This window comes from Lepisma saccharinum, chromosome 22 (assembly GCF_977018435.1).
Source record: "Lepisma saccharinum chromosome 22, izLepSacc3.1, whole genome shotgun sequence".
NCBI classification, from domain to species: domain Eukaryota; kingdom Metazoa; phylum Arthropoda; class Insecta; order Zygentoma; family Lepismatidae; genus Lepisma; species Lepisma saccharinum.
In genome coordinates this window covers 53,762,265-53,789,952 of record NC_139250.1, presented here as the reverse complement: position 1 = coordinate 53,789,952, position 27,688 = coordinate 53,762,265, and positions in this window count along the sequence as shown.

The window sequence follows — 27,688 nt, the reverse complement described above, 5'->3', positions numbered from 1 at the left end:
GAAGTACTTCACAGATAAAAAGGTATTTTACGGTCTAAAACTCATTTACTCTTGCTGATTTTTCTTCTAGGCCGGAATTGAATTTAATTAAAATTCCTGAACCTTTAAAAGCCCTTGATACTGATACGATACTTTACGGGGTTAGTCGAAACCTGATGGCCCAGAACTGCTAATAAACTTTCTTTGTACAACCATTTTCCAAATGATGCAACAATATATATATATATATTTTGTTTCATCTAATACGTGCATTTCTGAGGTCAATATTATAATATTTGAAGAAAAGGGACAAACTCTCAACGTCACTTCTCGAATATACACGAGAAGACTCTGCAGGTGGTGTCCCTTAAGAGGAGATATGTTCGTTACAACTTGGATAGTTTAAATGAGGAGAGTGTCGAGTATTATCTTGTTTGATACGTGTGTTAATCAAATATCTTGTATGAGGAAAATTTTTGCACTGGCTTCCCTCCCAACCATCGAACGTACACCAATTTCAACGAACCGAACCGGAAAATCGAGTTCAATGTGGACGTCGGGGACGGATTCGTTCATCCTCACAGATCAGACCTGTAGGTTAAATTCGACGTGATGAAAAAGGAAATCGGAGAAGCATTCCCGCCTAACGCAAATTTGAAACTCGTGGACAACTTTGTGCTCTACCTGTTCTCGCAGGTTCAAGTCAGAAAACTTAGAAAAGTAATCAAAAGAGTCGATTATCCAGGAATAACGTCCACGGTAGTGGGAACGTTGAAACTTTCGAAAACGGATGTCGCTTACTACCAAGAGAGGGGATTCGAAGCTGGAACAAAAATATCAACGAAGAGACACACGGTACTGTTTCCCATGCGCCTATTTCCGGGTTTCTTCTCGGCCTACAAGGAGATCATGTGGGAAGGAAGTTTGAGAATTACTTTTCGCACATCCTCGAACGACAACGATGTTTTGAAGCGATACAGTAACTGGGGTCCGGACGGGATCACTGCGCTTCGAAACACTTTACCCAAAGCAGCAAAATGCATCATTCGAACCATGGAGCTGAGAATTCTAGTGATAGAATACGAAACCAACCTCGCTCTCAAGTACAATGTGGAAATCTTGAAATATCCAAGACTACCCATTCAATTTTACAGTTACCAGTGCGTGCAGAAACTCGCTTCCGGTAATAATTACGAATTCGAAGTCACGACGCAGTTCAACAACATACAGTTCTACATGCCAGATTTCCTCATAGTACTCTTCCAAAACGGGAGGGACAACGACCAGGAAAAAGATTCCAGCAAATTCGACAACCTTCAAGATCAAGGACGCAAATCTCAAAAAAATAAGAAACGAAGTTTTCCCGAACGAAAAGTACAACCTCGACATAGCACAAGATGATTTTCTTAAATTATACGAAGCATACTCTGCTTACAAAACAGTGACAGGGGGAATCATAGATGTATACTACACTCCAATCGAATTCAAGGCACACAAACCCATTTTCGTCATCAACACGTCGAAAAGAAAACAAGTGGTGGTCAAGGATATAACAAAACTCAAGATCGTCTGAGAATTTCACAATCCAATCCCCGATGACACGTTGTAAAGCGTTATCCTGGTGGCAGAAAAGTCGTTAGTCCAAAATGTCAAACACGAGAGGATCACGGAACAGTTAAAAAAAAGACACGCGAGTATTCATATCATTTCTTGCACCATTCAGAAAAATCGTAAATTTACACTAAATTAAAACAACTACAAAAAAATTGCACCCAGATCTTGGAAATAACTCGAAAAATCCCCCCATGTCGATTTCGGCAACGTAGAGTACGCGTGTGAAATTTGGAGGTCCTGAGATCAAGGGTGATTTTTTTTGTAAGTCATAACTTTCGCAGAGACATGGGGTTTCTTGCGTTAGCATCATCACGGTGTCCTCCCTTTACAATTTCTACCGTATCTCATACGGTTACACTTGGTCGAAATCTGTTTTTCAATTAGCAAGGATTAGGTCATGTAGGTTAGTTTATTACATAAAAGATCGTAAAAAAATTAACAAGTAGGTGAAAAGGCGCGTTAAGCGTAAGAAGAAACATGGTGCAAATTTGCAACAGGTAAAAAATAATTGAAAAAGTGTTGCCGGAGCCTCTAACGTGCACTTTCTTCTCCTTTTAGGTTAGCTTAGGACGTAAAAGATCGTAAAATCAAAAGTAGGTCAAATGGCGTCTCCAGCTCCTACCATTTCACCTACTACAAATGTAGGTCAAAGGATGTGTATGTTTTTAAACTCGTAAAGGATGGTAAAAAAATCGAATAGGTTAAGTTATATCACATACGATCTTAAAAGGTCATAAGAAAGAAAATACGTATATAAAAACAACCGTTGTAGGTTAACTTAGCCCGTAAAAGGTCGTAAAAACAAACGACTAACTAACTACCAACTCTCTAGCCTTCTTAAACCCGAAGGTTCATGGCTGCAGCAACACAGGCCTTCCATCTGTCCCTATCTTGAGCAAGATCTATATACTCTTTTCCATCCCTACCGATTTCCCTTAGGTCCATCTTGACGTTGTCCCTCCATCTTCGTCTTGGCCTTCCTACTGGTCTCTTACCATCAGGTTTCCCAACAAGAATCCTGTAAACTCCTCTTTTCTCTCCCATTCGTGCCACATGGCCTGCCCACCTAAGTCTTCTTGATTTAATTATTCTAATAATGTCTGGACATGAATACAAATTATGTAGTTCTAAATTATGTAACCTTCTCCACTCACCTGTCTCCTCATCCCTTTTAGGTCCAAATATTTTCCTAAGGATCGTATTTTCAAATACTCTTAATTTATGTTCCTCTTTCAATGTAAGGGACCAATTTTCACACCCATATAATACTACAGGCAAAATTACTGTTTTGTATATTTTATCTTTTAGTTTCTTAGATATTAAACAAGAAGACAAAAGTTTATGAAGAGAGAAGTAACACGCATTTCCTGAATTAAGCCTACTTTTTATTTCCTCTTTAATATAATTTTCATTTGTTAATATTACTCCTAAGTATTTGAATTTGGAAACTGTTTCAAACGATTTGTCATCAATAATTAGATTTTGATTATTACCTAACACTTGGTTTCGGCCTGTAAGCATATATTTAGTTTTCTCTTAGTTAACTTCCAAACCTATCTCTCTAGCAGTTTTGAAAAATATTTTAGCATTATTCTTAATTGTATTCACATCATCCCCCAGTAAGTCTACATCATCTGCATATGCTAACAACTGAGTCACACCATTTAATTTTAGTCCTTCTTTAGTTTCGTTTACCTTCCTAACAGCATATTCTAAGGCAAAATTAAAGAGAAATGGAGATAATGCATCTCCTTGTTTTAACCCATCATGAATTGTAAATTTGTCAGACATATTAATACCCACACGAATTTTACTTTCTGTTTCACTGGTGCATATTTTTATCATACTAACAAGCTTCTTAGGTATTCCAAACTCTACTAATATATTATATAATTTCTCTCTTTTGACCGAATCATATGCTTTTTTGAAATCAATGAATAGCTGATGGACATTTTGATTATATTCCCACTTTTTTTCAAGTGTCTGTCTGATGTGAAAAATTTGATCTGTAGTTGATCTGTTGCGTTTAAATCCACATTGATAATCACCTATAATTTCATTAGCATATGGGGTTAGTCTTGTTAAAAGAATGCTAGATAATATTCTATATGTTGTTGAGAGTAGAGAAATTCCACGGTAATTATTGCAGTTCATTTTATCACCTTTTTTAAACACAGGAACAATTATGGATTCTTTCCACTGTTGAGGGATTTCTTCTTTATTCCATATAAAACAAATTAATTTATGAATTTGACATATTAATGAATTTCCACCATATTTAATTAACTCAGCTGGTATTAAATCAATGCCAGGTGCTTTGTTATTCTTTAGCCTTTTAATAGCATCTTTAACTTCAGTCAAGTTAGGTTCTGGAACTAAAGGTTCTGCTGTGTGTACTTCATTCACTTCTAATTTATCTCCTACATGGACATTTAAAAGGTCATTAAAGTAGTTCTTCCATCTATTTAGAATATCGCTTGGGTCAGAAAGAAAATCACCGTCTTTATCTTTTATCAAGTTTACTTTAGGTTGTCACCCCTTTCTAAACTCATTTACACCTTTATATAAATCTCTGATATTTTTATTTTTCCTGTTTGTTTCAATTTCGTTAATTTTGCTTTTCAACTAATCTCATTTTTTACTTCTAAACGTGCGGTTAACTTCTCGCTTTATTCTATTATAATTGTTTAGATTTGTATCATCAGAGTTATTTAACCACCTAAGTCTAGCCTGGTTTCTTATTTCTATTAGATTATGACATTCATTATCAAACCATGGCTTACTTTTTCTCGGTTTATGGTATCCTATACTTTCTTTAGCTGCTGATTCTATTTCATTACGTATATGCTCCCAATTCTTATTTACGTCCGTTTCATTTATATTTTCATCATCATTTAAATCCTGCAAAACATCAAATCTATTTGACAGTTTAATTTGGTAATTTTTCTTAATTCTTTCATCAGTAAACTTTCCTGTATCAAATTTTATAACTTTTATATTTTGTTGCTTATGATTTATCACTGAGAGTCTTTCTCTTAATTTAGCAATTACTAAATAATAATGGTCACTGGCACAGTCAGCACCTCTATGTGTACGAACGTCAATTATACTAGTATGCCTTCTCTTATCAATGAGAATATGATCTATCTGATTATGAGTTTTACCATCTGGAGAAGACCAGGTATATTTATGGATATCTTTATGTTTAAAAGTGGTACTTTTCACAATTAAAATCTTTGAGGTTGCAAAAGTAATCAATCTTATACCATTATCATTACTTAATTCATGAAGACTTTCTTTACCAATCGTTGGTTTAAATGTCTCTTCTTTGCCAATCTGTGCATTACAGTCACCTAACAGAATTTTCATATCATACTGAGAAAATTTACCAAAGACCTGTTCTAACTCTGTATAAAAATCATCTTTAGTATTATCATCTTTATCTTCCGTTGGTGCATGTATGTTTATTAAAATAATTTTACACCACCTACCCTGTAAAACTGCATATGATATCCTATCATTAATAAATTCTACTGTTTTAAGATCTGAGATAATTTTATTATTTATGAAAAAGCCTGTTCCAAAATTATGATTTTCAGTACCACCATAGAAAAAAGCATAATTTTTAGTTTTACAATTCCCTTCTCCTGGCCACCTAACTTCCTGGACAACTACTACATCTAATTTATACTTAACTATCTCATTAACTGTACACTGAAATGCCCCAGGCCGGTAAAGGCTCAGAACATTCCAGGTGCCTAATTTAATATCCTTATTCCTAATGTAGATCTTATCCTTAGTCCAGAGACCTCCCAAAGTAGTCCCCACCCGGAGATCCGAACGGGGACTATTTTACCTCCGGAATATTTTACCTTGGGAACATCCATGGCCTTATATTGTTGATTCTTGACATGGCTTTTTACAGTGCAGAGTTGTCAGCTCTACGAAGTGATGCATTTCGACCAAGAATATGGAAAACGACCAAAATGATGGAAAACGACCAAAAATATGGCGCTGAAGGAATCAATATACACTACTGCAGACAATGAGAGAATTGGCAGTATTGACAACCCATCAACTCATCAAAATCCGTACACGCATGTCTAGCGGAATGTATTTCTACTTCTTTAGTCTCCTAAACCACACACTTTTTAATTTTTAAATCACTTTCTGTGCATAAACTGTGTAATATATGTGTTATTGTTTAATCGCGAAATATCTTCGAAACATGAGGGTGCGTGTGCGGGGAAGAATTAGGTTGTATCGAGCGATCAAAAAGAAATAAAGTAAAAGTAAACAACAGGCGTCCGTTGAATTTATGATAACTTATTGCTTTTGGTTTACAAAGACTAAATTTATTAAAATGTATGTTGCACCATTTGCAAGCATCCGTTCATTATAAGACATATAAACGTGAAGTTTATTTACCACAAAGAACAGCGTGATTTGTTATTGATGGTGTTATACATTGTACCAGTAGCGACAAGTGTGTTACGTAAAATAATTTTTTGAAAATCCGGAATGTGCAGTACAATTTTGTTTTCAGCCCGACCCTGTGGCCGAGTGGTTAGCACATCACGCTGCGACGCCAAGGGTCCCGGCTTCGAATCCAGGTCGGGATTGGTTGTTTGTGAATGTCCATTCATCAATTTCATCATTTCATCACTCATCCCCATCTTCGCAAATTAGCCAAAAGGCACAAAACGCGAAGTAAAATAAACTAAATCAAATCAAATCAAATCAAATTTTGTATTCAAAATTATGCTTATTTTTTGCTAGAAAAGGGCATGCACTTCTCACAAAACGATGCCATTCGTGCTACGGATTCCTTACAATACCAGAAGTTACTGTTTGCGCTATAATATCAAGGGGGTGATAAGCAAGCATAATGATATTTTATACATCAAGCACAGGTGTTCTTAGAGAGTATTCCTTCATCAATTTTTCATATCATGACTCATCCTCATCTTCACGATTAGCCAAATGTATCAAAAAGCTAAGCAAATTAAATCAAATACAAGAATTGTTACAAATAGCTTTGTGCGAGGAAGAAAGCTTCAGGTATTCTCCATTTTGTTGACCCATGTCTCGTCCAAATAATAAATATGTATTTTTTTTCGCTGAGGTACCTTTTTATAGCGCGGAGATACCTGTGTCGCGAAACAACAATTTCCTCCTACTAAACTCAAGTCCCAAATCATTCAACACCTGACACACAGTTCAAGCGCAGATTGGCGGTAAATCACTCTCACTTCTTTTTGCCTGCGCCAGTTTTTGTGAGGTGGGAAGTTCATTGCGAAGGCAAAACTTTTGCACTTTCTGCCGAATAAGTCGCTTGGAGAAATCATCCAACACCACCATTCTTGAACGATTTCCTTTAGCAAGGGGCCTCTTTTTGCCTGGCGCTTCCATATTACCCGTTTTCCAAAATACACTCTTCGCCGCGTAAATGGAACGTTCACTGACACCTGTCAACACCGACGTCATGCTGATCACCTCACGTCCTGTCTTATCCAGATATCGTTGCCTTAAGGATGAATATAGATTTAAAATAACTTGTTTGGCTTGACTTTGGAGAGCTTTCCCTCTTGAATGCTGCCTAAAATAACATTCTGGCGAAACCGCGCGCTCAAGAGGAGACCTCGATTCAGCCATTCTCGTTGCTCTGCAGCTCGATTAGCAATGAATCACGATAAATGTAGGGTTAAAATAGTACGGTCTGCAACACTGGTGTCAGACGGATTGGTGATTCCACGCGTACTGTAACCGTCTATAAGTCCGCCTCGACTCGCTCTTGCGTTTAAGTGTTCATTCACCGCTACCGACATCCTAATTGGCGATCTGCGGTTCCAAGTTCGTCTGCTCAGTGCTTGCAACCGATCAGGTACATATCTACTAATGTATATATTATTTGGTCTAAATATATATATTATTAACGTTTCCTTGCAAGTATGCAGTTGTGTTGGAATAGAACCCGTCTCAACGGAACTATATTCTGCGCACAAGTTTGGATCTGCTTGTGCGAAAGGTTGCTGCAAAGTTGACCAGACGCGCGGTTTTTTTTCTCTTAGTCATGTAATAAAAGGACTGGGTTTCTAATTATAAAATAAGCACTTACTAAATAAATACTTATACCTATTTATGTTACTCCTAAATCTTGCATATAGGCTGCTAGAGAAGGTGAACTAATTATGTAGTTATGATGAACTACTCTATCCCCAGTGATAGCTACTCAATTTCCAGAAATGTGACAGTATATCGTAAATGCAACAAATCCATTCGCATTATCAAAAATACCATTAGTGAGCAGGAAACTTATTCATCCATATCCTTTTCAATTATAAAACTGGTTGAAACACTTACAAGAAATTAAAATTAAAGGTTTTTACGTGGTCCACAGGTCCTCGTTACGATAAGCCTCTATGCTAACTGAATATTCATTTACGGCTACTCAACTGATTTCTGTACACAGTAAAGAAGTGACACAAATTGAATGAAAGAAAAGTAACGTTACTAAATACAGAAATATCAACAGTCTTAATAAAGCGTGTTACAAACAAGTCTAATAAAAGTATGACTACAACATTCTATTTGAAATGAAAAAATATCGCCTATTTTGAAATCGTATAACAAGTTCAAAACCTTTATTTTAACATAAACAACCCTGTTTCCTATGCTGTAAACAGCCGGTTTGTAATCTGGGCTTGAAGAATATCTAGACCAATGATTTGAGCTCATTTAAAAACATGCAGGTACCAAGCATATACAAAAAGTTATATTATAATTTGGCGATATTTGTACGGTCGCAAATACATCAGCTGGTTATAATATTTGTAATGGATGTGTTGGATCCCACGATGAATTTGGATACAATATGGTAGCCAGGTCATTTTTTGTAAACGATATTTTCCAAATAGGTGTTGGCAATGCTTGTCTTCAAGAGCACAGCATTCATGGCTGCATGACGTCGTTGTGTTGGCGCAATTTTATCCCTTGTCATCTGTGCAACAGGGAACGTTTTATGTATCCAGGTAAAAAATTGTGTTATTACACATGTATTATTCATAAGGTGAGTGTTTCTCCAGTTTAACATCAGCCCAACCACCGAAAGTTTGGATTACAAACTGGAACGTTCCCCGACATGGTTCTCCATAGCGGGATTTGTGACATTCTGCGAAATTGATTTTTGTGAATTTGTGTTTGTGCATACACAATTGTGAACTGTCACTGTGAGTGTGTATGTGTGTGATAAAGACAGTCTCTGCACAAACCTTCTTATCACACTGTGTTATTCGTATATTCCGTTCGTTGTTTCCTCGTCCGCGGGACGCGAACAAAGAAAGTGACGTCATCAAGGCGTGGTCCATGCCTGAACAAGCATCTTTCGTTACCATCTTGTAAGTGGAATCATGTTTGCCAGCTTTCGGTCTGTTCGCGGTTCGTGAACGTGTCGTCACGGGGCGAATTCAAGCTGCAAAAACAGTTCTGAAACATGAAATAACGGGTCTCGAAAATCAAATCAATTCGGGGATTTTTGACAATGCCACGATGTCATTGTGTAATGATAAAGCGACGCAACTTTCTAAGGACTGCAATCAATTGTTCATTGATTTTGTAACAAGGGACTCTGCAAACTTCATCATATTGTCTATAAGCTTCGTTCGGTACATATAGCGGCATCAGGAAGTTTTACATCAGTGACGCCATCATCACGTGACAGCCCACCCCAGCAAGAAGTAGGTTAAGTGAAACTACCGAAATTAGAAATTCCTTCTGCTACTGAATCGATGGAGGACTGGATAAGTTTTAACAATTTGTTTAGTGCTAGTGTAGAGAAAAAAGCGAACTTAATTGGTGCACAGAAACTTCAGTGCTTGAAGGCTTCTCTCAAGGGCGAGGCTGCCTTCTTCATACAATCGTTAGCAGTGACAGACAAAGACTATCGACTCGCGTGGGAGTTGCTCAACAACCGCTGTTCAAACAAAGGGAATTTGGTTATAAACCATGTCCAGGGACTGGTGAATCAGCACCAAGTGAGTGAGAATTCACACACGGGATTACGTCGTCTCATCGACACTACAAATGAATGCAGTCGTGTTTTAAAGGTACCCCGTGTACCTGTTGAATCTTGGAATGCGATTCTTTTTCATTACACAACAAAAAGGCTCGATTCGGAGTTGAGAAAACAACGGGAAATCTCTGTCACGTTGCAAGAAGTGCCTAGTTTATCCGAGTTGACGCAGTTACTAGATCAGCTTGCGCGTGCAATGTCGTCAATGGCAAGTGAAAACAGCAATCGGCGGAAGGTAGTGCGTCAATAAGCCTTCATCCTACTCTTCCTTCATAACATCAGCTATTTCGTTCTGCGCCAAATGCAATAAGCAACACAGGTTGCATAAGTGTCAGGAGTTTCTTCAGATGTCCGTGTAAGAAAGGCACAGTTTGGTGAAAAATAAGGCGTTTATCTTCAATTGCCTTCAACAGCACAAAGTAAAATTATGTACATCAAATGCTTATCGCTTCTGTGGAAGATATCACCAGAATATATCATTTAAAAAACGCTAACAGGAATGGGCAGTCGACCAGCCCTTCCCTCCCTAAAGCGTCTTCTCCTGTTGCAGAAAGCAAGTTAGTTAAATCCTCTGGTGTAACACAAGTGTTGTTGTATATTGCTATTGTTAATGTTCAAATCAAACAGGGTTATTTTGAGCATTGTCGTGTGCTCTTAGATTCGTCTTCCGAGGTGTCCTTTGTGTTTGAGATGTTTTTACAAAGGTTGCAGTTACCTAATAAAAGCACAAACATAAATATTTCTGGTATAACTGAAAGAGGTGTTTATACAGCTAATGCCATTGCTATTGTTCAGTAGAAGTAAAGAAAATTACAGGTAACTTACAAAGGGTGCAATCACAAGGGGCGTTCAGTTGGTCACACATACAGGGCTTACCCTTGGCTCATTCTATATTTAACGTGAGTTCTCCTGGAGATATTTTATTGAGTTGTGATATTTCTCCTTTATTATTGGGAAGAAGACGCTGCGTGGGACTTCCTGGTACTCTTTCAGTATGTGAAGCAGTATTCGGTTGGATATTATCAGAGCAAATAGACTATAGCGTTGCTAATGAAAATACCAATTCAGTTTAATCTCTTCGTGTGTCCTGTGATATAAATACTAACGTCCGTAATTTCTGGTAACTTGAAAAGTTACCAACTGTTAATCATTTAACGTCAGAAGGGAAAAAATGTGAAACACATTTCATAGCTACTCACAAAGGAGAAAATGGTAGATATGTAGTTAACATAAAATTTAAGAACGATGGTATGGTGTTAGGGTTTTCAAGAGAAACCGTGGTGAAGAGACTTAAAAGTCAAGAACGCAGACTTTCTCGCTCCCCTAAGGTTCGTAAACAGTATATTGCTTTCGTGACAGAACCTGGACATCTGAAACTTATCCCCCTTGAATAAATTGACATCTGCTCCCACAGATTGATAAGTTGTTTGACCATTTTGGCATGTACAGTGATTGCGGAACTAATATATGTTGGTGCAAAAAAGAACTAAAGGACATCTTAAAATCTGTAAAAATTACAAATAAAATGAAGAATTAGTTAATAATCTCAGCAGTTTGGGAATACAATCGCAATTCAACACAACTCTAAATCTCATGCAGGAGGATTATGGGAAATTGGAATAACATCGGTGAAACTCCATCTTAAAAGAATTGTGGGAAATATATTGCTAACATTTGAAGAGATCTGCACTGTGTTAGCACAGATTGAAAAGTGTTTAGATTCCGGACCACTGACAGCCATTTTTAATTACACAAATGATATGCAAGCTATGCTATTACTCCAGGACACTTTCTGACAGAAGATGAATTGGTGTCAGCTCCGGAAAGAGATGTTACCATATCTAAACTTATCAGGCTTTCATGGTGGCAACTTACACAAAATGTGATGCAACATTTCTGGAAACGTTGGTCTCGAGATTATTTCACCCAGCTGGAACAACGTTCGAAGTGGAGGAAACGACAGAAAAATCTTCAAATTGGTGAATTGGTTCTCATCAGAGATGATCAACTTTCCCAACCGCAGTGGAAACTTGGGAGGTTCATCTAGGTACTGATGGAGTACCAAGGACTGCTACAGTGAAAACCAGTACCGGTAATCACAGAAGACAAATTTTAAAGCTATCTCTTGTGACATTTAATAGTGATAGTGAAAGATAAAAATTTAGTTTAATTTAACTGAAAATCATGATTTTAGCTGATTTTCTAATTGTGAAAAACTGAAAATTTGCTTCACGCAAGAGCTTAAATTCCAATTTTATTATATAAAAATTCAAAGTTTTAGATAATTTCCCCCTATGAAACCCAATTTTTTAAATTTTCCTTTTTCAAATAACTAAAGCGAAATCCATTACTTTTTTAACTGTAAAAAATAATTGACTCACATGAGTGAATTTTAAAAATTTTTGCAAAATACCCCAGTATACATTCGGTCCATTTATATCTGAACCGAAGATACCGTACTTGCATATTCTCATATCCCCAAGTGTTAAAACTTTAAAACAGATTTTTGATCAAAGTAAACAGAGAAGAGGTTTGTTAATTACCAAAAAATGTATAGTTTTGTACACTAACATATAAAACACAAATATTTGTTACAGTGTATAGTGTATTTCTATATTTTTTTGTTTTTTAAATAACATAATTTTTAATTATTTTAATTAAAAATATGTCTTCTTAAAAAAAGTTTTTTTGTATATATAAAACCAATCTCAAATTTATAATGTTTTAAAATTAATTTAAGAAATCAAAAGAAATAAAATTGAATATTTAAAACTAATTCCAAAACTTAAATATAAAAAAATGAATAATCAACATATTTTAGATCATATTATATATGATCCCAGGGCGAGCCTCAGCTACTGGGCGGGTCGCAGGTGGCGGATAGCGAACGGCCATCAGATATGGTGGTTAGCTGCGAATAAGGAAATACCAAATAAGCAGTCCCGGACCGAGGCGGTAGTGCTGTTGAGGTCTGGGGAGGAAGGTTTATGGCAAGATCATCCTCATAAAATCCCAGAAAAGCCCTATAACAGCACTACGACATGGCGAGAAAGTGCCGTCATTAAATAAGCACTGCCCCTGCTGCCTTGCAGGGAGGAGAGGGATCTCCAAAGGCTAGGGGAAGGTCACCCCAACAGAAAACCAAAGGGTGGAAGGAACTCTTAGGCATAGAGAAGCCGATCCTTCTAAGGGGAGTAAACCCCTATCAGAAAATCCCAGGTCCTCCAAGGAAGTGGAGGTTGGAGCATAGAGCCCACAAAAGAAAGGGGAGAAACCACCAAACCCCATTGCTGGCATAGCAGCAATAAGAAGGCAGCCCCTTCACTATGCTAGGAAGCTGCAGGCCAATCACCTACACTTCTTAAATAAAGATGATTAAAAGAAAAGACAGAGAGTTGGCCGGACGGATCTACAGGAAAGATAATTGGCGAGGACTAAGGTATACGACTTTTGGAACTTGGAACATCAGAGGCCTTAACGGAAAAGAAGTTGAAATAGTAAAAGAAATGAAGAACACCAAAGTAAAATATTTAGCCCTAACTGAAACCAAGAAAAAAGGAAATGGAGAAATTGAGTTAGATGACGGATATGTACTGATATATAGTGGAGTACCGAGAATGGAAAGAGCTAGAGGAGGGGTGGCACTTCTGATCCACGAAGAAAAGAAAAACAATATAATAGATTGGGAATTCATAAGTGAGAGAATAATGATTGTTAACATTAAAGAAGAAGAAGAAAATATAGTAATGATAATAGTTTATGGTCCAAATGAAGATGATACAGTAGAGAATAAAAACATGTTCTATGATTCACTAAAGAAAATCATAGATGAAAGAAAGGAAGAAGTATTGATAGTAGGAGATCTAAATGGAAGAGTAGGAAACAATACGGAAGAATGGAGACAGGTAATAGGACAACATGGAGAAGAGACATTAAATGATAATGGTACACGAATCTTAGAATTATGTGTAACAAACGACATGGTAGTGGTAAATACTAAATTCCCACATAAAGAAATCCATAAATACACCAGGGAAGAACCAACAAGAAGGGAAAAATCTATAATTGACTATTTCATAGTAGAGAGAAATACAATGAGAAAGATAAGAGATGCCAGAGTCAAAAGAGGGGCGGAAATTGGGAGCGACCATAAACTATTAATAATGGAAAGAGTAGTACAAAGAAGTAGAGTGCTAAAAACTAATGGAAAAAGAAGACAGGAAAAGCAAAATAAAATAAGAATAAAGGCATACAAATTAAAAGATACAAAAGTTAAAGAAAAATATCAGCAACTAATAGAAGCAAAGATACAAGAGAAACATGAAAACGAAGAAAGAGACGTAGATAAATTGTGGGATGAATTTAAGAAGATTTTGCTACAGTCTGCAGAGGAAAGAAATGATATCAAAGTAGAAGAATTAAAAGCAGCATTAAAGAAAATGAAGTTAGGTAAGGCTAGTGGACATGATGGTTTAACACCAGAAATGCTTAAATACATGGGAAATGCTGGAGAGCAACTGTTTTTGAACCTACTGAATGTTATATGGGAAAAGAAAACTGTACCGAAGGAATGGGAGATATCAGTAATAATCCCAATCTTCAAGAAAGGGGATAATAGAGAATGTAGAAACCATCGGGGAATCTCATTGCTCAGTGTGCCAGGGAAGATATATTCAAGAATCCTGGAGAATAGACTCATAAAATATGTCGAAGAGCAATTGGAAGAAAGTCAAGCAGGCTTTAGACCAGCAAGAAGTGTACAAGACCATATTTTCACCCTCAAACAAATAACAGATAAGACAATAGAATACAATAAAAAGGCACATGTATGTTTTGTAGATCTACAAAAGGCTTTTGATAGAGTTCCTTGGAATGAGATATGGAAATCCTTAGAGAAGAAAGGAGTGGATAAAAACCTAATAAAAGCAATCCAAAGTTGGTACAAAGGATGCAGATGTTACGTGAGGACGAGAAACCACCAGTCAGAGGAATTTGAAATAACAACAGGAGTTAAACAGGGAGATATACTATCACCATATCTATTTATAATACTATTAGATGAAGTAATAAAGGAATGCCATATAAAAATGAAACAATTTCAGGTAGGATACTGGAATATGAAATCAATTAAACTAACAGAGCTCATATACGCTGATGATATTATACTAATAGCTAATACACAGGCTAGTTTACAATATAATCTAAATATTCTTAATGAAGAATTAAAGAAGAAGAATATGGAAATAAATACGGAGAAAACTAAAACAATGATAATCAGCAGAGAAAAGACAAACCATAAGATAAAACTGAATAACGAACCTTTAGAACAAGTGACAAATTTCAAGTATCTTGGAGTAATTATAAACAGTCAAGGAAAAGAAGAGGAAGAAATAAGAGATAGAATCATGAAGACAGGAAAACTATATCAAATGATAAACCGAGGATTTATAGGCAAAAAAGAAATATCTACCCAAACAAAATTCACTGTATACAAAACAATTTATATACCAACACTTACATATAGCAGTGAAAATTGGACATTGACTGGAAAACACATGCAAAGTGTACAAACAATGGAAATGAGGTACCTTCGAAGAATAAGTGGGAAAACCAGGAAAGATCGGATAAGGAATCAAACCACTCGGCAATCCTTAAATGCTCAGCCACTACAAGAAACAGTTGAACGTAATCAACTTAGATGGTTCGGCCATTTGAGCAGAATGAGTGAGACGAGACTGCCAAAGCAGATATGGGAAGCACGTCCACAAGGAACAAGACCAAAAGGAAGACCAAGAAAGACATGGAATATGAGTGTCAAAGAGATTTTGGAGAAACGAAGCATAAGATGGAAAGAGGCACAGGAAAAGGCGATGGACAGAAACGTCTGGAGAACTCTCTGCAACCCCTCGACACCGGCAGGTAGAAGAGGACGCGACTAAGTAAGTAAGTATTATATATGATACAACTGATATAAATAATTAAGCATTAGATATTCCCCATTTTCTAACTAAACTTAAACCCGAAATTATAAAAAAAAGTAAATAGTCAACTTACAATACGTTCTCTCAAAATCAATTTTATTTTATCATCAAAGTATAGAAATTCTTCTAAAAATCAAGAAGATATTTTTTATCATTATACTCTTACAAAAATTCTACACTATAAAAAAAACATCAATTAGATGATATTTATGGTAGCTTTTGAATAAAACTTAAGTTAAAACATGAAAATGTTGAAAAAATATATTCAGGATGGTCACTTTGTGATACAAACCATAAACTTGAATTGAAAATAGCAAAATATCAGGTACTACTTTACTACACCGGAGACACCTGTGATTGTTTTGTTTTGCACTTTTTTACATTGCTAAAGTAGTATTATGCATTCCGGAACACTTATTTAGGTGAAATAATGGAATTTGTAACGAAAATATTTATATATTTCTTACATTTACGAGTACTTATTGTTCTTGCTTATTTCCACACAAGACATGGCGTTAGCTTACTCGTTGGTCGTTCGTTGTGCCAGTGTTTTGTCGATTTCGAGTGTGCATGCAGTGTTGCAAGCTTCTTTACCGAAAAATACCAACTTTCTGGCCGGATTTCAAAGTATGCTCAAACAAAAAAAAATAAAAAATAAAAACACCTCAGGAACAAACTATTGACGTAATGTTAGGTTAGGTTAGGCTAGCATAGTTTTAAAAAAATAAAAACACTTCAGGAATTTTAAATTGACTTCTTTTACTTACTCATATCACTTGTTCAGTCTGATCACAATATAAATGGTGCTTCAAAATTCTATAGTTACATGTACTGTATGGTACCGGCTTTTTTAAAGAATTCATGCATTCTTCTATTCAGTTGAAAATTACTCTTGAAAATGTACTCAGATAAGTAGCCAGTGAAGTGATATTTCTTGCGTCCAAAAACTGCAATTGAATGTCTAACATAGTGCCACGCTCTCTCTATGTTCTGAGAGTGAACTGGAATTTCGTCGTTCATCATTCGCTGCAGGTTCTGTTAATGAATATGTCCACTTGCCGTGTATCGATGAACTCCACACTATTGTTAACTCTCAGGTGTCTGTAGCCTGCTCCGTTTAAGTTGATATATGCCTTCCAGCAGTCGGAGATTAGAATTATTCCAAGAAGGATGAATTTGCGGATAACTTCAAGCAAAGTTTATTCGTTTCTGTTTTGTACAGGAACCATGAAAAAACGTTTAGAGTTTCCCCTTTCGATTCCTCAGAATACCCACTGTCCGTCAAGAGGACGTGCACTTCTATTGATACATTTCTTTGATTTTCCAAACTTTGCTTCATCTATTTCTACAATCACTCCCTGACCTCCTTACGGTGATGAATTTTCAATTACCCATTCTTCACATACTTGTCTATAGTGGTTCGACCAGTCCACAACTGTTTTTGAGCTCATGTCCAGTTCATATTCTATTAGAGCATTTCTTGGGTATGGCAAAACAACCACATATTATAAAAGATTACAATTTTCGGTACTGAAAGTTTACTTCCTTTAAAAATATACCCTTTCTGACAAATTGCTTAAATCCACACGGAATTGTTTTGAATTTTAACTTTCCACGTCCCTGGACTCTCTTGGAACAGATGTAGATCCAGTCATCATTTTCTGCAATGTGCAGTTTGTATACACTTCCACATTTTCCTCATTCCATTTCTCTCTTCACGATTCCGTGTTGAATTAAAAATTCAACCGCATCTTCCACACCTGGCAACAACTTTACGGCGCATCCTCCACACGTCATCTTGTAGAGATAACACCGCGTGGCTTGAAACACTGACTACGGAGCTTTGCTACGGGGTTTACGCGTACCACGCATTGTACTCTCGTCCAGAAAGCAAATGGCCGCAGCAGCAATAACGCGTATAGTGCTCTCGTGCAAAAAGCAAATGGCGGCAGCAGCAATAGCACGTCGGAGAGAGATTTTCGTATAAAACCTCATGCATTCGCATTAAAATGGACCAAAACTACGTTCCGGAACATCAACAACGCTCCAGAAAATGATTTCCGTAAGTACCGAGGGCGATTCAATAATTATTGTCCCCGGCATACTTAAAGTATATGAATTGCAATGAATTGGTGATATTGTAGCCTAATGTCTTAGATGTTTATATGCAGAATTTCAGAACCGTAGGTGCTATAGTAAATTTGTTTTTCTCGTTTTAAGTGTGAGAGGTGGCACTTAGTTTGAAAAATGGAGAAAACCGAACAACGAGCTGTCATCAAGTACCTCCAGAAAAAGGGGCTAAGCCCAAAGGAGATTCATGAGGACATGGTCAGTGTGTTGGGTGATGGGGCTCCTACCTACCAGGTGGTAAAATACTGGTGCCCCGATTTCCGTTGCGGCAGGGAAAGCTGTCAAGTGGCCCCTGGTGCTGGTCCTCCAACAACAGCATCCACCCCAGAAAACATTGATGCTGTGCATGACATGATTATGGCTGACAGAAGAATCACGGTGCAACAGTTAGCAGACATCATGCACATCTCTGTAGGCTCAGTGGAAACCATTGTGCATGAACACTTGGTATTCAGAAAGGTGTCAGCGCGATGGGTCCCCAAAATGTTATCCCGTGAACAACAGAAAGACAGAGTTCAATGTTCAAGGGCTGGTTTGGAGCTGATAGGGGCAGACCTGAAGCAGTTCTGTGATAGATTTGTGACAGTGGATGAGACATTGCTACACCACTATGATCCCGAGTCCAAACGACAGAGTATGGAGTGGCGGCACAGCAAATCACCTCCCCCCCGCAAATTCAGGGTGCAAGCATCAGCACTGAAGGTTATGGCCACAATTTTTTGGGATGCGAAGGGTGTGCTCTTTATTGACTACCTGGTGGGACACACTGTTACTGGGGACTATTATGCAGCCCTAATCCCCCAGTTACGCAAAGCATTCATGGAGAAACGGCATGGGATGTTGCGGCGAAAAGTGCTGTTTCACCACGATAATGCTCCAGCACACAGAAGCCATGTTACTGGTGCCGCAATCCATGCTGCTGGTTTCCATGTGTTGGAACACCCTCCCTACTCACCCGACCTCGCCCCTAGTGACTTTAATTTGTTCCCGAAGTTGAAGGAGCACCTCAATGGGACGCATTTTCCCTCAAATGCTGCTGTTATGGACAATGCGGAACAATGGCATACGGCTCAGCCACAGACATTCTTTGAAGCTGGCATAGTGGCTTTGCAGCATAGGTGGAAGAAGTGCATTACTGTGAAGGGGGACTTTGTGGAAAAATAATACTGCTTATATGTCAGGGACAATAATTATTGAACCACCCTCGTGCTTTCTCCTGTAAATTTGAAGGAATCCGTCTCCGGTATAGTGAAGTCTTACCGAAAAAATATCACCCTCTTGGAGGGGGAAGTGGATCTAGTTATTTTAGATTACCAGAACAGATCAGAAACAAAAGAGGTGTATTGAAAATTCAAAATGATGACAATAAATGTTTTCTTTGGTGTATCATAGCACATTTTGATCCAGCTAAAGATCATAAATATCGTGTTTCTCAATATAAAAAATATGAAATAGAATTTAAAAAAGCTATGAAAGGAATAAAATATCCAGTAGACATCTTAGTTATTGAGCAATTTGAAAAACAATACAAAGAACACAATAATCGATTGATAGCTGTTCATGATTATGGTTATAATGAAAAAATGATAATATTTATGTACTCAAACAAAATCATTCATCACCACATGATACACACACTATAAATTTACGAGGGGCGTATCATAAAGAATTACACTTTATTGTATTCGATACATACAGACGTAGATACATTTAATCGGCTATATGCACTTTCTCAACATTGTCCCCCTGGAGCTGTAGACACGCCTGCGGTGTGGAAGTCGTTCGAGACCATTTGAAACCAGTTCTTTGGTGTTGTGTGCACCCATCGCTGGACAGCCTCATGGAGTTCCTCACAATTGTTGAAATGGTTACCACGCAGGGGCTTCTTCATGGCGCCAAACAAGTGAAAATCGGACGGTGCCAAATCGGGAGAGTATGGTGGATGTGGTAACACCTTGAAACCCTGTCGGTCATTAGCTGCTGTTGTTTCACGACTGGTGTGCGGCCGGGCATTGTCATGTTGGAGAAGGACACCTTTGCCCCATTTGCCTTGCCTCTTCTTTTGAATTGCACGACGCAACCGCGTAAGTGTTGCCACGTAGACTGCACTGTTAACGGTTGTTCCCCTCGGTAGCCAATCAATGAGGATGATGCCATACTATCCCAAAACACAGTGGCCATTTGTTTCCCAGCCGTGGGCGCTGTTTTGAATTTCTTGGGTGGGGGGCTACCCTTATGTTTCCACTGCATGGATTGGGATTTGGTTTCCGGTTCGTTGTAATGCACCCACACTTCAACACCTGTTACAAGCTTCCCCATGAAATCAGCTGAATTCTGGTCGTAAAGTTCCAAAAGCTCCCTGGAAATGTCTACGCGTTGTTGTTTGTAGCATGCGTTAAGACATTTCGGTACCCACCGAGCTGACACTTTACCCATTTTCAAGTCACTGTGCACAATGCGTTGCAGGGTTCGTCTGCTTAATCCCGTAATCCTTTCCAGTTCCGTAAACGTCACACGCCTGTTCTCCAGTATGACATTTTCTACACGCGCGATGTTTGCGTATGTTTTCACACTAACATGTCGCCCTGGACTCTTTCCCTTCTCCGTCGACGTTTGACCGTTTTTCCAGCCAAACCAATTATACACCGTTTTCCGTGACACTGCATACTCGCCGCACACAGCCACTAACCGTCTATGGATACGTGCCGTTGTTTCCCCTTTGTTCCACAAAAGACCAACTCGTCCATCGTTGACCACGTTCATCTTGTTCCATGTTGTCCGCAACAGCACTCGTGACGTTGTGCTTCGACGGCTGCACAGGCCACAGACTACGCACTGTCACACGGTGCTGCCACCTGGCGGTAGACAAGTTACCTATGCGCCCATTCTGCGCAGTGCGTGCAATTACGCCATTTCATTTTGCATTAAAACAATAAAGTGTAATTCTGTATGATACGCCCCTCGTATTATATGTTTAAAAAAATAACAAAAAACACTACTGTCGCATACAGGATTTCCAAAAATTGACAAAAAGTCAAGTAACACCACATCATGGTAAAATTTCTATATGCGATAGATGTCTGAAAACATTTTATGAAAGGTGTAAAATATCAAGCGAATAACAATTAGAGCAACATATTAGAAATTGTAATACTCATCCTCATGTAACTTACAAATTTCTAAAGAAAAGTATAAAATGTTCTATGTTTAAGGCACTGCTAAAACATCCATTTATAATCTCTGCTGATTTGGAAACAATACAAAAACTAATAGCAAACAACTTTAACCAAGATTCAAGTACATCATATACAAGACATATAACTAAGCATGAAGCTTGTAGTTTTGGACTAAAATTAATAAATATTTATGGGATCCAGATACCAGATAACTTAAGAGTACCGTTTATATATCGAGGTGAAGATGCAGCCAAAAAATTATTGAAACACTTCGAGAGTGGGTAAAAAATTCTTGCTCCATTCTTACATACAGAAAAACCAATGAAGTATCTTACACCAGAACAACAACAGGAATATAATAATGCCATGCAATGTGTGTACTGTAAAAGTAAATTTGATTTAGATAATGAAAAAATTCTACACCACAACCATTTTAATGGAGAATATATCCGTACGATTTGAAATTCATGTAACTTGAAAATACAAAAACCATTTTTTATTCCAGTAATTATTCACAATTAAAAAAATTGATACACATTTATTTATTAGAGAATTAGATTATGATGCAGAGAATATTAATATTATATCACAGACTAAAAAAAATATATTATTGTAGTGAAAACTATCAAATTAGAAAATAAAAGAACAGTTGTTATTAAATTTTTGGATTCATATCAGTTTCTTTCCAGCAGTTTAGCTACTCTGTTCAAACAATTAACCGAAGACAAATTTATTTATACAATAAAGAATTTTGGCAATATGATATAAATTTGCTAATGAGAAAAGGAGTCTACCCTCATCAATACATGGATAATTTTGAAAAATTTGAAGAGACACAGTTACCACCGAGAGAAGCATTTTATAACTATATTCAAGATAAAGAAGAGGAAGATTATCAACTTGCAAAAACAATTTGGGGCATGCTTAGTTGGGAAACAATGGGAGATTATCATGATTATTATTTGAAATTAGATGTTCTCTTGTTGGCTGATGTGTTCTACACTTTTCGAAAAAATTGTTTTGAAAAATATAATTTGGAACCTAATTTTATGTGTATATCACCTGGTTTATCTTGGCAAGCTATGCTTTTAAATACTGGAGTTGAAATTGGTCTTCTCAAAGATAGTGAGCAGTTTACATTTGTTGAATCTGCTATACGTGGTGGTATAGTACAGTGTCCTTTGAGATATATAAAAGCAAACAATAAATATTTATCTGATTTTGATGCTAGTAAACAATCTAAATATATTCACTATATTGATATCAACAATTTATATGGGTATGTTATGACTCAATCACTCCCCATTGGTAATTACGAATGGATGACCCATGAAGAACTTGAAATCCGGGATTTTTTTTAAATGGTCTGAAGATCATCTAAAAGGTTGTCTATTGGAAGTTGATATGCTATACCCACCATGGTGTCATGAGAAATACCACGGATTAGCTATGGCACCACTATCTCAAAAGGTTCCAGGTACAGAAGAAACAATATTAATGTTAACATTCAAAAACAAAAATAATTATGTACTTCATTATCGAATGTTACAATATTATGAGAAGCAAGTTATAATATTTACAAAAATCCATAGGTGTTTGATCAAACAAAGTGGTTAGGTCAATATATTGTGAAAAATACAAACAATCGAATACAAACAAATTCTAAAGTTTTGAAAGAATATTATAAAGTAATGATAAATTCCATATATGGAAAATTTTTAGAGAACAAAAAAAATCGATTGAGGTGTAGTATGATGACCAATTGGAAAAAACTTTTGAAACTTATTGCTGATCCTACATGCAAAAGTTTTATAGAAATTACTGAAAATATGACACTTATTGAAAGAAGTAACATCGATGTAGTGTGTGATGTGCCAATAGCTGTGGGTGTTACAATTCTTGAATTATCTAAATAAGAAATGTATTAATTTCATTATAATGTGATGCAAGCTAGATACGAAAACATAAAAGTAGGATACATGGATACGGATAGTTTTATATATGAAGTAGAAACCGAGGATTTGTACAAAGATTTACTAGATATTAAAGAATATTTTGATTTTAGTAACTATCCAAAATATTGTCCATTATATAATTTATTGTACAGTGTAGATAACAGGATGATCCCTGGGAAAATGAAAGATGAAGCAGCAGGATCTATAATATCAGAATTTGCTGGATTCAGAGCAAAAATGTATTGTGTCAAAATAGATGAAAAGGAAGAATAAATTAAAAAAGCTAAGGGTGTGAAATATAGTAAGACTGACAATGGATGATTTTAAAAATTGTTTATTTGAAAATAAAATTAAAAAAATAAAGTCTGGATATTATCTTACCAACAAAAATCATGTTGTTTATATTACAATAAAAAATAAAATAGCTCTCGACGGCCATGAAAATAAATTACAAATATTAGATTGTAACATCCGTACTAGAGAATATGGACACTATGAAAATGTTGACACAAAACATTGTAATAAATGTAAATTAAAAAGTTAATAAAAAATATTTATATTTATTTTTTAATTTTATACATATTTATTCATATATTTTTATCGAGCCTAAGGCTCCGAAGTAATTGATAAAATAATAAAATTCTAGTTTCTATTCTATTCTATTTAAAAATGTTCTATAAATCTCTCATTCTTTACATCATATACATATGACTTCTCTACTATTAATATAGCACTACATGTAGTATTTTCTGGTAGAGTTTCATGAAATTCACATATCAATTTTATATTAGTTCGATCATTTATAACTACCAATTTTCTTTTTGATGCATTGTTTAAAAACATTGGTCTGTGAATTATGAACTCATCTGGATTATAATACATGTTTCTGTTACCTTCAGTTACTCGTTTAAAAGCAATAAATGCTTCATAAATTTCAAATAATCTGGTTCTGCAATGTTTAAATTATAATTTTCACGAGGGAACACCTCATTTCTGCCATTCTTCAAATACACATTATTAATTTTACAATTATCAAACTGGTTGCTATATTTTTTCCTGATTGTCATCTCTCACTCTCTGAAACAACACAGCTACGAACTCTGGCATATCATATTGTAGAGATTGAAACTGATTAGTAATGTCAAATTCAAAAAATTTACCCTCCACAGGCTTATGAACCCATTGATAAGTATAAAATTGAATCGGAATTTGAGGATTTTTCAAAGTGTTGGCTTTGTATTTGAGAGCATAATTGGACTCATATTCAACTATAGGCATTCGTAACTCCATAGACTTGATCACATATTTCGCAGCTTCGGGTAAACTAGCCTCATTAGCTGTTCCATCTGCATTCAAAGTTTTGTATCTCATGATCGCATTATGATCATTGGGTGCTCTGCGAAATATGACACTCAAACCACCTTTTCACATAATTTCCTTATAATCAGAGAAAAATCCAAATAGCAATCTCAAGGGGAACAGTACAGAGTGATTTTTTGCTTGAATTTTTGTTCCAGCTTCGAACCCACCAACTTTATAATATGCACTCCCTGATTTGGAAAATTTCAATGTCCCCACTGTAGTGGATGTAATTCCAGGGCAATCAATCCTGTCTATGACTGTACCATGCTTCCTAATTTCAATTTGAGAGAATAAGAATGGAAGAAAATTATCTATAACTTGTATATTACTCCCGGGGAGGGGATATTCTTCACCATTACTTTGTTTTACAATATCAAATTATACAGGGTGTTTCTAAAGGTTGTTTACAACGCTTGGGAGGTGATTCCTCACACGAAAACAAGCAAAAAGTCTAAGTTCCATTTTTACGACTGAGGCTTCGTTTCCGAGATAGGAGCCTCGCAAAAGGTGACAAAGTGAACGTCACACCTAACTGGGACAAATACTATCACAGATAGAGAGGCGGTTCCAAGGGAATCATAAAGGAATCGTATGTGCTCAGTCCGGAAGTCACTATGAAAAGTTCACTGCACGCATGCGCAATGGAGTCCTCAAAGGAATTGGGGATTTCCAGCAACAACAATGCATGGAAAAGGTATGTAACGCAGCAAGAAGGACCGTGACAATGAGAAATGCGTTCAAGACAACACATCCCGACCTCAAACATCAAAACATGACCACCGAACACAAAATCCGAAAAGTTGAGCACGGTTGCATACCCCAGTTACACGCGAGGAATGAACGAATCATGTCATGTGGCATACGAGAGACAGGAGGAGGGAAAGAAAAACACAATATCAGATGATTGCGACAACGTGTATTTTTACACGCGACAACTACGTAATATCCCCCCCCCACACACACACACAACAAACAACAAATGCTACAATATCTTACGCACAGAGAGTCCGTGTCACTGTACACCAACTGAAGATGTCACTTTCACCACACAAAGGGGGTGGGGAGCAATACCAAAAGTGTTCGCACGCGATCATTGTGACGTAAGAGAGACCAGTTTTGGAAGCGCTGCACAGGCAAGTCTGGCTCTCGTAGTCTACGTTTGACCTTCATGACTGCTGTTCCCGCGAGAGGAGCTCGAAGGGTTGGTTCTCTCCGGCAGTCGCCCCAATCGTGTTGCAGGTGATGGGATATGATCAGCAGTTCGCTCTAGGTTGTCATACGCATTGAAGGGTACTAGTATGTTGCATTGAAAGAAGTTGACGTGGTGGAGTGGGCAAGTCAAGTATCGCAACAATTGGTCTGTGGTGTTCGTACGGTGATACGGCCAATTTGTGCAGTGTGCCAGTGTTAAACAAAAACAATACTTTGCAGTTCCAGCTCCCTATTACACAGATGGCTGCGTATACGACCCAGCAGCTAGCAGACATGCATCTCATGTATGGGGAGGCACGTGGTAATAGCCGTGAGGCAAGGCGTCTTTATGGAGAACGCTTTCCACATAGACGTTTACCGTCTCACACCTTATTTCAGGTAGTGGACAGTCGACTGCGTGAAACAGGGTCAGTGTTACCACCGCGACAAGAAGTTGGAAGACCCCGAAGTGTACGCACACATCAGTTTGCAGAAGATGTGTTAACAGCGGTCGCAGAACATCCTGGCACCAGTACGCGAGTGCTCGCTCCAGCACGAAACACGTCTCATGTGAATGTTTGGCGAGTGTTGTCAGATGAAGGAATGCACCCTTTTAAACTGCAGAAAGTACAAGAACTGTTACCTCGTGACTTTCGCCCTCGTATGGAGTTTTGCCAATGGTTGTTGCATCAGCTGGACACAAACCCTCACTTCGGGGCAAACGTATTGTGGACAGATGAAGCCATTTTCACCAGGATGGATGTCTTCAATAGTAGAAACAGTCATGTATGGGACTTTGACAACCCACATGCACTTTTTGTGGCCCATCACCAGCACAGGTTTTCAGTGAATGTGTGGTGCGGGATAGTACATGATCATTTAATTGGACCATACATTCTCCCTGTTCGCCTGAATGGTCGCACGTATCATGCATTTCTTAGTGAGGTTCTGCCTGAACTGTTGGAGACCGTACCTTTGGCACTGCGGCAAGAAATGTGGTACCAACACGATGGTGCACCAGCTCATTTCGATCGTAATGTACGACATTTCCTGCATGACGTGTTTCGCAATAGGTTCATTGGTAGGGATGAGCCTGTGCCTTGGCCACCGAGGTCGCCAGATCTCAACCCTCTCGATTTTTTCTTCTGGGGAGAAATGAAAACCCTCGTATACGACACACCTGTCACATCAGCTGAGGACCTCGTTGCTCGCATCAACGTCGCCGCCGCGACGGTAGCAGATACACCTGGCTTGTTTGCTCGTACTCGACAATCCTTGATTCGTCGCTGTCATCTCTGCGTAGAAGTAAACGGCAGACATTTTGAAAACCGTCTGTGATTATTGCCCTCGGCAAATACCAGTGAGAACACTTTTGGTATTGCTCCCCACCCCCTTTGTGTGGTGAAAGTGACATCTTCAGTTGGTGTACAGTGACACGGACTGTCTGTGCGTAAGATATTGTAGCATTTGTTGTTTGTTGTGTGTGTGTGGGGGGGATATTACGTAGTTGTCGCGTGTAAAAATACACGTTGTCGCAATCATCTGATATTGTGTTTTTCTTTCCCTCCTCCTGTCTCTCGTATGCCACATGACATGATTCGTTCATTCCTCGCGTGTAACTGGGGTATGCAACCGTGCTCAACTTTTCGGATTTTGTGTTCGGTGGTCATGTTTTGATGTTTGAGGTCGGGATGTGTTGTCTTGAACGCATTTCTCATTGTCACGGTCCTTCTTGCTGCGTTACATACCTTTTCCATGCATTGTTGTTGCTGGAAATCCCCAATTCCTTTGAGGACTCTATTGCGCATGCGTGCAGTGAACTTTTCATAGTGACTTCCGGACTGAGCACATACGATTCCTTTATGATTCCCTTGGAACCGCCTCTCTATCTGTGATAGTATTCGTCCCAGTTAGGTGTGACGTTCACTTTGTCACCTTTTGCGAGGCTCCTATCTCGGAAACGAAGCCTCAGTCGTAAAAATGGAACTTAGACTTTTTGCTTGTTTTCGTGTGAGGAATCACCTCCCAAGCGTTGTAAACGACCTTTAGAAACACCCTGTATATACAGACCTGATCTATGTGGATGAATGAACCCATCCCCAATCGTGATGTCATACTGTATCTCTTTGTTGGGCTGATTCAAATTTGCAAATGTCCTCCTGTTTGGTTTGAAGGACTGTAATTCATAACTCTCGATATTTTCCATCTTGGTGTTTATTTATATATTTT